This window comes from Agelaius tricolor, unplaced genomic scaffold (genome assembly GCF_023055355.1).
Source record: "Agelaius tricolor isolate 1412-34295 unplaced genomic scaffold, bAgeTri1.0.p SCAF_4, whole genome shotgun sequence".
NCBI lineage: Eukaryota > Metazoa > Chordata > Aves > Passeriformes > Icteridae > Agelaius > Agelaius tricolor.
Window position 1 is genome coordinate 28,958,899 of NW_027269264.1, and position 15,265 is coordinate 28,974,163.

Here is a 15,265-nt window from a genome sequence, read left to right on the forward strand (position 1 = left end):
ACAGGCATTGACCTGCTGTAGGGACTCCCAAGGAGTCCCTCAAAATGAGATGTGGACCTCAACACAAGCTTGGGTCACAAGAGGCTCCAGAACCGTGCCTGTTCATTCTGGGAAGGAATAGCATAATGGAGGGCCCTTTCTGATGTGTACAGATACCCGGTAGAAGGGAACAGAGAAGACAGAGCCAAACTCTGCCTGATACTGTTTAATGGCACTATTAAAAATAAAAATATATAACACAACAAATAATGGCTAGGTATTAGTAAAAACTTTTCATTTAAGTGTGATTTTCTTCTAGTATAAATAGCTCTGAGAACTTTGGAATTTTCCTCCTTGTAGATGTTTGAACCTAACTGACCATATTTGAGGAGCAGACTGCTTTGTCTCTCTCTAATACTTTCTTGGTGGTTGAGTGTTGGTGGTACTGCTGTGGGAACAGAACACCACTGCTTGCTCAGAGACACGATAATTTCCTGAGCAGGATACTTAACCTGGTGAACTACAGTTTCTTTTCCAATATTTCTATTCCACAGCCAGTTCCCATACTTCCCATTCACATGAGCCAAGGCCCAGTGGCTGTGACCAGCCCAGACACAGCACCAGAGTCCCTGGAGCAGGACATTCAGGCTAATCACTAGCGTATTGCATCTGGCTGGATCGCCAACATCTGTGCTCTCTTGGCTCCACCTCAGCAGAGCATTGGCTGCCCGTGGATGTGTGTTGCTAGAGAACCATTGCTTTTGCTATCTATCACATTGTGTGTTAGGCAGCAGGCATATACTGATAATGTGGCTCTAGGCCAGTCTCTGTGACTCTCTCCCCAGCTAGTGCCAGTTAGCTGCTCTCACCAAGGTTTCTGTCACCAGCTGCTCTCCTACCTCAGATATCTTAATGAAAAGCAAAGCTCAGACTGTTTATGTGAAAAAGTTTTTCTACTGTTTATTTGCTTTCCAGATCAAAGACCATTTATCCAATCAGAGAGTGCCAATTAGCCAATCTTTCCTTCACCTCAACAATGTTTTCAAGAAGGTTTTATCACATAAGGACAAAAGCCTAGGTCTTTGACTCTAATAAAAGGACAAAAATCTTCCTTGTCATAATCTACCTGAAATATATATAATGGATGCAAATAGTGATGAGTATAATTTTCCACCATGAAAAATAATGAGTTATAAATCTAAGAGACAGTAAAAAAAAAGGAATTCTGCTGCATAATAATTTGTGGGGGTTTTGAAGTGTATGTTTTTTCAGGGAAAGATTTATTTGCTCCTTAAAAGGCTTTAGGACAGGTCTGGGTTGAGGAAAATCCAAATTTCAGTGGTTACCAGTAGGATTTAGAGCTTCATTTCATAGCAAACAACTTTGAATTGGATACAACAGTGATATGAACCATTCTGCTCACAGTTCTGTTCATTCTGCGCCTGTTCGACAAAAAATACACAAAAAACCCACACTTCTCCATTAACTACAATAATGTCATGAACTTTTTCATGTATGCTTTTTCCAAAAGCTGGCCACCCTATTTACTACATTCCTAATGAAAAAGAGGTTTAAATATATTACAAATTGGACAACACTGTTATTTTTTTACCTACAAACTGCAAATAATTTGCTCTCACACAGAACAATGTCAAGTTGATAGCAACTCCATAAAAACCAGTTTTTAATTTCTAGCTGTCCTAATGAAGATGTTGTAAAAGTTTCAGTCTTCTGGACTCTTGTGTGCTCATCATAAATGAACAAAGTGATATGTTACATGTTTCATCAAATACAGTGATGTCAAACATATTATTATTGTTTATTCACAGATGAAGAACACATACTCATTTTATGGTACAGTCCACCATTACAAATCTTTCTCCTTCAATTGATACAAGAGAATGCTAAAAAGATGTCCTAGTGCCATAACCCATTAAAGTGTAGAATAGCTCCAGAGCTCTCATTAATGTTTGAGATCACAATGGAAGAGTACTGAGAAAAATATATATTAAAAATGCTTTTACTTTATGAGTGCATTTTTTTTCTTTGAGTTTGATTTACCAAGCACACCATTTTATAGTAATTCAAACATTGTAGCTCATCACCAAGTAAAATACATTAAAAAATTGTATAAGCTAAAAGGTTTTTACCAAATATTTGTGCATTTTTCCAGTATTTGTAATTCTTCAGTAAAAAATATAATCTGATACATGTTTATAACTAAATTTTTACTTGATACTTTTCTCTGTTAATTTTAAGAAAGCAAGCTGTGACATGAGAACAGACTAGCCTGTTTATTGACTTTGATTTCTTCAAAACAGTTTTTTCATATACTTTCACATACAACATAAAATACTTAAGGTGAATCTCAGCCTTCAACATTCACATTCTGTAAAACAAACTTTCAGAAGACTAATCATAAACCCCTTTGTATTAGAAGTGCATTTTTGCTTTCAAGTTGGAGATCCGAAGCATTGGTGTAACTACAAGGTGCATCAAGAAAAAAAATCAGGCTTGCAGTTGTGAATAGTGAGTAGCAGTTACCTTTATACTCCTTGACTCTCAACTCTTATTCTTTTCCCTTTAACTGTTCTGTTTCATTAATCTAAAACATTTATCTACAAATCTACTACTTTTATGATGTCACGTAATAAATTTACTCATTTATTAAAATATAAACAAACAGAAATATTTACCTAAATAAGAAGAAATCAGTCCAGCATCAATGGTTGATATTTTCAATAGTTGCTTTAGGAGTACTGCATGCCACCTGTCAATATTTATGTAATCCAGGTATTCTGGCTTATAGGAGAAATTAAAATTGGATTGACTCTAACAGAAATTTCAGCTGTTAAAATTGTCTTTCCAGACTTCACAGTAAAAAGATTTTTACAAAAAACCATTTTCATATTCAATAGCACACCTCCATGGATTGAAATCACAAAAAACAACCCATTTCTTGCTACAACCTAGGGCACAACAAAAGGGATCATAAAATAAATGCGTCTAGTCTATTCCACAGTCTCAAGAGAGACTGGGTTGTTCACATCTGCAATTGATTCTGATTCTTCTCATGTCCTTAGAATTTCTACTATTTTATTACTAGTTTGTCTTCTTATCCTAAATGATAACAAAACACTGGACAGCTAGAGTCCTTTAAAAGTTTCATACTGTGTAAGAGGACATCATTGCATTAGGTTTAGCATAAATCATTCTTTTACAAAGTTAGATTTCAGTGACATTAATTTGAGATATTTAAAAAGAATACTGTTTCTCAAAGTGTGATTTTTTTCTTTTGTGACATTTCTGTCTCTCTCTCTCTCTCCTTTTTTTTCTTATGTAGAACAAGTTTCCACTGAAAACAACTTAAAGACATAATGGCATTGTTACATACCGGCCTAGACAGGATTATAGTGCCATATTACACTAGTCCACGGAGGAAGTGATGGAGATTCCTGAGTATTCTGGAATGTGGCTAGGAGATTCCTGAGTATTCTGGAATGTGGCTAAGTGGGAGAGATCTGAGGGCTGTGATCAATGGAGTAGAATCCACTTACAGGCTGGTGTAGTTACTGGTGTTCCCCAAGGAGCAATATTGGATCCAGCCATATTCACTTGTCTCTCAATGAGATGGACAAAGGGATGAACAGTACTCTCAGCAAGTTTGCTGATGAGGTGAAACTGGGTGAAGGGGCTCGTCCACCTGAAGGCTGTGCTGCCATTCTGTGGGACCTTGATTGGCTGGCAGATTGTGTGGAGAAAACTTTATGAAGTTCAACAAGGACAAATGTTGGGTCCTGCACCTGAGGAGGAATAACCTCAAGCACCAGTATAGGTTCAGTAGAGAGCAGTTCTACAGAGGTCCTGGGACTCTGGGTGGATCACAAGCTGACCATAAGCCAGCAGTGCCATTGCAGCCAAGAGAGCCAATGGTATTCTGGGGTGTATCAGAATGAGTGTGGACAGCAGATCGAGGGATATCAACAACCCTCTAGTTCACAGAATCACAGAAACACATAATCAGTGACAATCACAGGTGGGAAGGGACTGCAGTGGATCATCTGTCCCTGCCCAAGGAGAGTAATGTCAGAGCACACTGCACAGGAATGTTCTTGATGAACCAGATGGTTCTTGAATATCTCCAGTGAGAGAGACTTCCACAACCTCTCTAGGCAATCTGTTCCAGTGCTCAGTCACCTCCACAGTAAAGTTCTTCCTCATGTTCAGGTGGAACTTTCTGTGCATCAGTTTCTGCCCACTGCCTCTTGTCCTGTTGCTTGGCACCACTGAGAAGAGCTGGTCCATCCTTTTGGCTCCCCCATTTTAGATATCAATACACATTTTGTCTCTTCCCAAAGCTGAACTGACCTCAACATGAGATGAGGTGAATTAGTTTGAATGCTAATAAAGCCGAGGCCGTCCCTGGATGGGCCATTCACTGAAGAGTTGGACCCAATGATCCTTGTAGCTCAGGTCACCCGGGGAGTTTTGGAGTCTCCCTCTCTGGAGACATTCAAAATCCACCTGGACACATTCCTGTGTGACTTTGCCTTGGCAGGGAAGTTGGATGATCTACAGAGGTCCTTTTCAACTCAAAATATTCTGTGGTTCTGTGAAACATCAAAACTGAGATGTTAGTATAAGCAATACTAATATAGCTACATTTATAAATGGACATTATGAAGGGAACTACTATGTTTAAAAGGCTAAGTATCTTACCACTCATTCATCTCATAGGATGACTTCTTCCTCCTCCTGTGAAACTCTAAATAATGTATTTTCTTAAAATTATTTAGGTTGAAGATTTCTTTTTGCTTGCAGATTTGATGAACTTTTAACTTGTTTAATTTTTTTTGTTTGTTTTTAGAAGAATGGAGTCAATTTTCTGTTAGTGTAAAATAACATTATAACATTTAACTGGATTCTGTAAATTGTGGAATCAGTTAGGTTTTATATCCATTCTTTCCAAGTTTCACCACTAAGTTTATATCATTAATTCAGCATGGCTTTTTGTCTTGGATCAAAGATTGTTGATTTTACCAAGTATTTTGTGGTGTGTCTTCTGATAAAGATGTATTTTTTTATAGTTCAGATTTGTGGAGGATATTTGGAAGGTGATATTAGACTCAGATTTGATATTTAGTGATTCTAATACTCTATATTCCATAAGTTATGTGAATAAGCCAGGATCTTTTAAATTCTTTACATACAGTGACTTTATAGTTTTTGCAACTGCTTGGGAAATGGATTAACCATAAATGGAGATCTGTGTGATAAGACTGTACAACTATTCCAAGATTTGAGAGTAAAGCATGTGGGAGTGGCCTTTCTATATGGTCAATTAAAAGATTGACTGGCTTATGCTTCTTTATGTACTGCTTATGTTACTTCTTTTTTCTGCTTTGTGTGCAAATTGATTCAATAGAAAAAAAATCCTTCAAAAATATCAGATGAAAAAGTGCAATTAAAATATTATATAAAGGCGAAATCAGTCCAAAGGCAATGAAGTTTTAAATTTGCTTTACAAAGAATTAATAAATTTGAATTATGATGACTAACATTTTTACATAAGTGAAATTCCACCACAGTGTTAACTCTAAAAATTTATTCTAATTGGATGGTAGAATCTCTAAAGAACAGCTTCAAGAACTGAATAGCACGTAAACTGAAGGCTTAGAACAAATATTAGAATTGCATATTTTTATTTTCAAAAACATAATTAATTTTATTACTCAGTGCATTGAGAAGTTCTGATTCATTAATAACTCATGTTACATGACACACTGTTGCTAATACCATTTTAGTTCTTTATCTGAAAAGAGACATTTGTTTCTTCGAGAGCTGCCTTTTCTCTAATAAGTGTCAGATGACAGTATGATAACCTCTAACAACCATCCATGCTAGCATCTGTCTTGTACCTATTAGTAGCAAGAGTTCACAATATAGTTGCATTCAGTTTTTATATTAAGAAGGCTTCAGCAGTTCTTCTTCAGCTACTGGTTTTTAATTTGTGAGTCGTTTTTTAACCAAAAAAATTGTTCCCAAATATTTTTAAATTGGAAAAAGTCTCCCTTTAGTAGTTTCAGTTCATATCTTTATGAATACGTAAAAAAAAGGATTATGTTCAGCTCCTGTAAAGGTAATTAGCATGTTATACATTTGTTAATAAACTAATAGTCTCTATTTTAACATCATATTAAAAAGATAGTAACATAACTGGTATCCTGCACTTCTTGTGAACATCTGAAAATTTAAAGACCTAGAAAACAACATGAGAAAAAAGCCAAACCAGCTTTTTTTCTAAGTACTGTTGGACTTCAGCCCTTTCATGTGAGAATATGTTTGACTTCCCTGGTTTCAATTTGATGTTAAAAATACTAGAAAGATAAAAGATGAAAGATGTTAGAATAAACTGATATGAATCATTCTTCCTTTGAAAATTATATAGAATCTCTATATAATCTCTTTGTTGTCTATTTAAAATCAATTGCATGGTCATAGGCCTATAAAGAAGCTTTTGCTATTAAAGTGTGCATATTTACAATATAACATTTAAAGATACCTGTATTTACATTCTTAACCCACAATACAGATTTTATAGATAAACATTTCTGAAGGAATGAATAACTAAAGTGACAAGCCACCTGCAACTTTGACTTTAAAATTACCAATATGGTGCTGAAAGCAAATGTTAATGTCAGTGCAGCTTGAGGAAGATTCATACTGTTTATAAATGGTGATAATTATGAGAGAATTACTTTTTCTGAAATGTTTTTTATGTTTTTGACTCTGTAAGTCCAATTTATTTACAAACTGCTAAAACATGATTTTTTCCATGATGAGAAAAAAAGGAAATATTATATAATTACAATTTCATTAAGGGGGATGTAGGGTGTACTATTACATTCTTTTAAGCAGACCAGTAAAGTGTGGATGAGATGTAGCCACCAACTGTTTGAAAAAATTACTTTCAGTTAACGAGAAGTCATTATTAATCATTTCAGCTGGAGAGTTCCACAGGGGGCTGTTTTGGCCATGCTGTTTTTCAGCATCTAAAAGAAAAGAGATTTGAATGACAGAAGAAACCATAAGCTTTAAAAATCTCTGGCTGATGGATAGCTGGGCAGGATTGTAAGTGCTCTGGAGGATAGGATTAGAATTTACAAAAATCCTAACAAATTAGACAATTTATACAAAACAAGAGTGTGCAAGAAAAGTACAAGGATGCCATGACACAATGCACATATTAAACAAAAATAATTGGATAGACTGCAGTGACACAAAATTTTAACATAGCGTAATATTAAAAATTTGTTGCAACATAGACAAATTCTTAATAAATCCCACAGTACTGCTTGTTACACCATCAAAATTTCACAACCTGTTTAAGCATACCATATCTCCTTTCCTGATTTCTCTATGCTCATCCTTCTGCTTTTAAAGGCAAGTAGTGAAAGGGAAAGTGAAGATTCACACAGGCAAATAATAACATACTACAAGCTCCGTATCTGAACATCATCCACACTGGAATCAAAGAGCATCTGCCTTGAAGGTCAGGTATAGCCATTCCAGCATATAAACATTCCAGCACAGAAACAAAAGGAGCTAAGAAAGTAACACGGCAAGGAAAAATTAGTCTGTAATAGAAAACTTTTGATAGTATTGTCATGTAATGGATATGGGATCTTTGCTGTGGTAGAGAATCCCAAACTGCAATGTTTTGGTGACAAGGCTGGATGGGTTTTCAGTTAAGGTTAGTACTGAGAAGAAAGGGAGAGGTATTTTATGCAAGTATACATTATCTGCCAGGAAATGTATATATATTGTAATTAATTTAATCTCCATAAAATAATTGAATTACATATGGGTTTGTGGTTTTAGGCTTTGATATATGAACACTTGTATTTACTTATAAACCAGAATATTCCTTCAGGAGAATTAGAAAAAAGGATTATATAATTTAATGGAACTTTTTGATTTCTTCAGGAGGCATTTTTTGTGTCTTTTGAAGAAGTGTTATGAGATTGACAAAGGTTATGATTCAGCAACAATAGAAAAATGTTGTGAAATGTCTGTTGTCGGAATATTACAAAAATGAAAACACACAGATCAAACATAAAATTGGGAATAATAGCATTTGGCATTTTTTTTAAGTGAAGGAGACACAGATATCAGGAAAATTACAGAGCAGTCCTAAATAAAATGCATTCTTACTGCTCTTATATTAGGTTTTGCCCAAATCTGTTTCAAGTTTTGAAAGAACTAGACAACACAATATTCTATGTAACTATTACTGATCTCTTTTACACTATACTGTTTTTCTAAAAATCTAAGAAATGGGAAAGGATCTTGTATTCATAGAATAATAGAATCATTAAGATTGGAAAAGATTTTAAAGCTAATCAAGTCCAACCTTTCACCAAGCACTGCTATGTTCCCCACTAAACCGTTTGCCCAAGCACCACACCTACATGTTTTTGAACACTTCCAGAGATGGTGCAACCCTGAGCAACCTCTTCCAATGCCTAACCACGCTATCAGTGAAGAAATTTTTCCTGATCTAGAATCTCCCCTGATGAAACAAGAGGCCATTTCTTCTTGTTCCATCTCTTGTCACCTGGGAAAAAAGGCTGATCCCCCACCTCACTACAACTCCCTTTTAGGCATTAGCAGAGATCAATAAGATCCCCCTTAAGCCTCCCTTTCTCCATGAAAAAAATTTAGAATAATTTAGACATACAAAAATAACTAGATAGTGGTGCAAAAAACTAATTTACACTTAAACGAAATGTTTAAAATTTCTCTTTTATAGTCCATTTGGAACACCCTTGACTTTTAATTTTGTCCTCCTTTTGGAGTGGGTATCTCAGGATGCTAATAGTGAGAGTGAAATAAAGTTTTGGACAATGTTTTTCCTAGGATTGAATTTAACTTTTCAAGTCTTTTGATACTTGGCAAAACCTTTGCAAAGAAAATTAGAATTAATGTGAGATAGTAATACACACTGTTGGAATTCCTTCTGGAATTTGTCTTTGTATTCATCATCATAAAAGTAGAGGAAATTGTTTTCTATGCTGAATTATAAACAGTATTTAAAATTCAAATTGCAAATATACCATTGAAAACAACATTTTATTCCCTTCCTTTTTTTTTTTTACCTGATCTGTTGAGAGGGAAGTGTAGTATCATTGTCCAGTAATGAGTCATCATAGAGTGATAGTTACTGCCTGGTAGTTCATATGGTGCCTTTAAAAGGGGGGAGTTATAAAAGAACTTTGAAAATGAAATAGTCTACCTAGTTAATGAGTATCATCAGTGGTTTTTACTGAAGTGATAATCTCAATAGAATAAAGCATTTTCTTATTATAGTAGCCTCTTTCTTATTTTCAAAAATTGTGATGATTCCAGGTTTGGTGAAATTTAAACAATTTTGTAAAGATAAGCTTTAAAAACTTGACAACTGTTGAAGAAACATCCTGTAATAGTGGAAACTTGCTAAACATTTAAATTATTGCTGAATATTGTCCTTGAGTTATGTGTGCAAACTTAGAGAATAAATCACTTTTTATATTAAATAAAATGAAACTACTTCCAGGAGGCAGAGTTCCTGTTCTCTTTAAAGTACAATTAATTTCTGGCAATACAATACAATGAACTATCTTACTGATATTTTCAATTTATATACAAAGAAATAATTTATAAAAATAGCATTTTCATCTAAACCTGAGAGTGTATAATTAGAACTCCCAAAAAGATTTTACAGAGCAGGAAAGTTTGTGAACAGAGTTTGTAACTTTTCTGGGTCAATATTTTAGTTCACAGCAGAACTAAGATTATGCATAAAGATTATTAGCACATAATTTCCCAATTTTAAGTACTTGGAGGCCTTCTATGTAAGGATCAGAGTGCTGCCACAAACTAATTTTGTTGGGAAGGTTGTAATATAGAGGGTTTTTCACCCAATTTCAGTTCTACGTAACTTTTTTTCCTCCAGTTGGCTAAAACTAGAGCAAAATAGTCTAGCCTAATTGTCCCCGCGGAGATTCCAAATAATAAAATGGAAAAAGGTTGTAGACACTCAGGTTATTTTAGATTCTTAAGACAGTGCTTGCAAAGTATATTTAGCTTAAGAGGTATATTTTCACTTGCACTGTGATTCTCCTATCAGATTTCATTTACTGCTGTTGTTCTAGGATGAGGAAGGGGAGGAGAAATAAAAAATACCAAAAAATTGTTGTGAGAAAAAGTTAAACTATTAAAATAAGAATTTTATTGGTTTGTTCGGGTTTTCCTTGTTTTTTCCTCCTAGCCAAATATTGCATGATGACTTCTGCAGAGATAACAGACTGTTCAGCAGGTTGAGAGACCTAATACTAAATGTATTTTTATGGTGGGAATTCTGAGGTCTTTAATTTGAAGACATTGATGAGGTTCCACTGGATTTTCACTGATAAATGTTCAGCTCAAACCCTAGTTAGAAACTAAAAGTAAAAAAAACTAGACTAATTTAATATAAAGAAAGGGTAAATAGATATATTTTTATCTTCAGGTTATTTTTTTTAATGTGTAAAACCCTTTGGGAAAAAAAATCTGCTAATCTTTGAGCCATGAAACAAACCCCAAACCAACAAACAAACCCAAAATCCAAGAGCAATCCCTCAAAAACAAACAAACAAACAAACAAACAAAACAACCAATGTAAAAAAAAATAAACCAACAACCAAAAAACCCCACAAAACTAATTTATGTAATACAAACAGCATGGAAAAATTGTTAAAACTTGGCAACACTGCAAGAACTGAATGGATAATCTGTTAATAGGATGTCTTGAATAATCTTAAGATTACAGAGGCATACATGCTTCCTCCAAAGCATGGAGATTACCAATATAGTATCTAATATTCTTCTTTTATATGTTAATTATCATTAGCATAAAACGAAAATAAATTCTATATTATGTTTATGTAATTTTTCTATGTATCTTTCTTTTTTACTATCCAAAGAGACACATTTCTATTTTCTGTATTTTCTGATATTTATTTACCAGATTTTAAATTTTGAGCATTAATCTTCATTAATGTTGCACTGGAAAGAGAAAAATGCCTGTAGACAAAAAGTTGGAAAGTAATTTGCTGCAGGAAAATCAATTTTAGATTGTTTTTATTAAGCTAATGTATAACCTCAAACCTTATTAATGGAATAACCATGGTTATAGTATTGATAATTTTAACAAATCTAAGCAATTATAAAAAAATGCATCTAGTTCCATGAAATGAATGTTATGTTCCATGAAATGAAATGAATTCAAAGATGAATCATTTGTATTTGATGATCATAAAGGAATTTGCTGCACTAATCTGTTTTCTTCCTCTGCTTTTATAGAAAGCATTTCCTCTTGCATCCCTGTATTTACGAACATCCATGTCCAGTCAGACTCTATTGCTTCTACCCTGGTGCACTTTCATCAGTCATCACAAAGCATTCTTACCCTTTTCAAACCAGAAAATAGATCCTTCTTTATTATTTTAATTGTTTTGATTTCCCCTTCCTAGAACTGAAATCCTAAAATATGGTCTGATGTTTTTTATTACTTTCTAAGCATAAAAGTAATTTGTTTTCCAAATGAAATTTTTATGTTCAAATAAACTCCTCAAGTGATAATTTAAATTGCTCTGGTGTGCAGTCGGAGTTCTTCTATCCGGATATCCCTGGAGTTTACTGGTGTCCACAGAAATTCACAAATTTTAATTTCCAGGAGAGAGCTTAAAATTGATTTTTCTTCAAAACACTGTGTGGGTGTAGGGAGAGGAAGACAGAACACACTTGAAAGCTTAGGCTTTTATTGGGCTGCTTTTCTGACATAAAATGTGCTTATTTTAGAATGCACTCTTTGAGGTTTAAGTAAATTGAGGTTTAAGTCAATCATGTAGGATATATGTAAGTTAATTATTTGTGGTTTTTACAAGTATTGAACAAGCATTTACTTGTTTTGTTGTATATCTAATGTCCGACTATTTATTGTCAGTGATGATAGAAAGCTTTTGTTTTGTGTTTTTCAGATCTCAGGATAGAGTTGTTTTGATTGTGTTCCAAACCTGCAAGCTCAGGGTGAGTAAGAAGATTTGTTATTTCTTTATCCTGAATTGGGATGGTTGTGTGAATAACTGTTTTCTACCATATGATCATATTTCCTCACACATAAAAAGCCCAAAGAAGTCCCACCGAGTCTGTGATAACATCAACCAGTAATGTCAGTGATTAATTAATCTCTATTTGTTTCAAGATACTGTGAGGAAGAAGGAGTTTTTTAGGCTTACCTCATAACAGTAAAATAAAATTGTTCATGTTTTGTTTGTTTGTTGTATTTTAACATAGTTTGACTGAAGACATCATCTCGTAACTGTACTTCAATGCACTATGTGTAATTTGAACATTTTGCATTTTGAGACTTACATTAACATAGTCATCAAACATAGAAAATTATGTAATTTCAGAGAGAGAGACATAACATGAACCAAGGAGATAACAATCTGCAAAATGACAGAGGTTCTCGAGTTGTAAACTGAATTTCTGTACATTAAATAACTGGTGAGAAACCATCTTTTAGAAGTGAATCAGGGCCAAGCAGCAGAAAACAGTAATACAGCCATGTTACAGGTTCTATCAAAGTTATTTCTTACTGTCAGGATTTTTATATTACAATGTGAGGGATAAGAAAGATGACCTGTTATAATGAAAACTAAAATGACTGGAAATCTTAAATTTGGTTGTCATAAATCAATTTTTACACTTTTCCATAAACTTAAGTTTTTTGAGAAATGTTATGTTAACTATGAAGTCAATTGATATTTAGCATGTTCGCGAAATAATTTAATAAGTAATGCAATAAGACAAACAAGCCTAAATAGGTTACCAGAGTATTCTCCTGTGTCTTAAGCTTGTTTCACAATATCAGACTTAACAACGTAAAGTGCTGGTTTCATAACAAGGGACAATATGATTAGCATGCAATTGAGATCAAACTCTTGAGTAAACCTTATTTGTACAACACAAATAGCTGTCATACTGTGCATAGATGGGCAGCAAACAGCACTTCTAGACAGTGCAAACCTAAACCCAGGAGAGCAGATCTGTCAGCTTTGCTTTGTGTTTCCACTCACTGTGTGAAAGTAGTAGGTCAGTTTTTCCATGTTGCTACTTTTGTATTGAGTTACAGATTTTTTGTTTTATGGCATATTTCTGCTTCAAAGGCTTCCTGTGAAAGCCTAAAATTTAAAATTTTGTATTATCAATTTTAAAAAAAAGTAAAATATTCTTTCTTAATATTTAGGCAGCTCTGGTGGACTTTGTTTTCATTTTGTTTCTGCTGGTTTTCCATGAGTTTATTTCTTGTTCTTTTGCTCAGTCCTTCAGAATGAGATTGATCATTGCTATCCCATAATTCTTTATAAGTAAGCAAATCTACTATCATCAAAACTGCTAACTGTATACATAGTGCCTTGTGAAGTTTGTAAATTTCTGGTGGTTGAGGAAACACTGTCAGCTTTTAATAAAAATACACTGAAGTGACTGTTAGAGAAGTCTCACTATAATTCTGGTATATTAGTTAATATAAGATGCCTGGCAACATTTTCCTCTTATGTTTTGACAAACTGATGCTATAAAATACACACAAGCATATATGTGTGTGTTTATTGTGTATAATAGAGCTTGATTTTCAAAGAAAGTATACAAAGACTGGTATATCATGGTTTGAGGAGCCTTTTATTTTACAGGACTTTTATGGGTATGAATACAGGAGGCAGCTAAGCTAACTGCATTAAATAATTGATATATATATTTAATAAAATTATGGTAAATTAATAGGGAGGAGGCTTTGATATTAAAAAAATAATAATACAAATAGACCTCCCCAAGCAATACAAAAGAGAAATCATTAACTTTTGTGGGAAAATCCAGGAAAAAAACCTCTCAAACCTTCAAAACCCCAAAAAAGAAGAAAAAAGCCACAAACCCAGAAAAAACCCAATTTGCCTCTTTAAATCGGATCACTTAAGTTCAGCATAGCTGGAGCAATTAAAAAATGCATCTGGTAGGGATTTAATATGTAAGAAGGCTCTTTTCCAACATTATCATCTTACCAATCTACTTAAAGTAGAAAGATAAATAGTCAAATTAATTCCTTGCTTGAATTAATAAAGTTCAATTATGCCTGTAAAACATGGGATTCTCCTCAGCATTGTTTGTAAACTGTATGTACAGCAGATTTGTCAGAGAACTTTCTTACATTGTTTTATTGGACTGAAATTTATATACATAAAAGTGATCCAGCTGACTGAAGTAGAACAGAGCATCAGAACAGTAGAACAGACTATGATAGAGACAGCTACTGGACATTAAAGAATCCTTGAAAAATTTGGATCAAAACCATGCTTGGTTGAGTTAGAAGTTTAAAGAAAGGTTTGTGGTATGCCTGATTTATTATAATAACTCTAAAACCAGGACACACAAAGCTAAGGAATACTAGTACTGATTTTCTAAATCTTACTGTGTTGTTCCATTTTTTCTAATAATGATGTTATATTACGTATATATTTAAGAAATATTACCCAATAAATAAATAATTTCAACTTTCTTCTTCACTTAAGAATTACATGATCGTTCTTACGGAGATTTGAAAAAAAAGAAAATTAACTGATTGAGAACTAATGGATGAAAATAAATATTTCACTAGACAATGAATATCAGAAACATACCCAACCTTATGTCAAGGTCCTGTCCATGCCAAGCTCTAATAGCAGTACTTATATTTTTATACAAAATAAATAAATAACAGTTAAAAATAAACAAATCTAACTAAAAGAAAGCACCCACAAAAACATAAACCCAAAAAACCCATTTTTCTCTGCTCTACTTATTTTTACCATTTTTTCTAGTTCTCTCATAGTTCATTCATGACTTTTTTTAACTCCTTTTATATACTTTATTTATCTGTTGCCTCATGTGATTAAAGAATGAAAATAAAATTTCAGGACTATGGCAAATTTTCTCAAAAAAGCTACAAATCAGCAACCTAAATTTGCAAATACTCCTTTAGAAGCAAATATTAATTTTAAAAAATATACAATAGAAGAAAACAAAAAACATCAGTTTCCTGACACCTTGTGGATGATATGAGATGATATGAGTCTGTAAGGGGCAGCATGGAGTTTCAGAAGTTGTGAAGGATGTGTCTCTCCACTCAGGGTGTTAAGCAACTGAGTCAATTCTGCTAACATAGTTGTCT

General features: G+C 33.6%; 1 protein-coding gene across 38 annotated transcripts in view; it reads left to right on the top strand.

Annotated features, from left to right (window-relative positions):
- The window catches only part of PTPRD (protein tyrosine phosphatase receptor type D), a 1,154,223-nt gene that overhangs the window by 458,216 nt on the left and 680,742 nt on the right, over positions 1 to 15,265 (top strand). For all 38 annotated transcript variants that reach the window (XM_071425013.1, XM_071425049.1, XM_071425014.1 and 35 more), the window contains exon 6: positions 12,039 to 12,087. The gene's annotated coding sequence lies outside the window, so the exon portion shown is untranslated. The remainder of the gene's footprint in view (positions 1 to 12,038; positions 12,088 to 15,265) is intronic.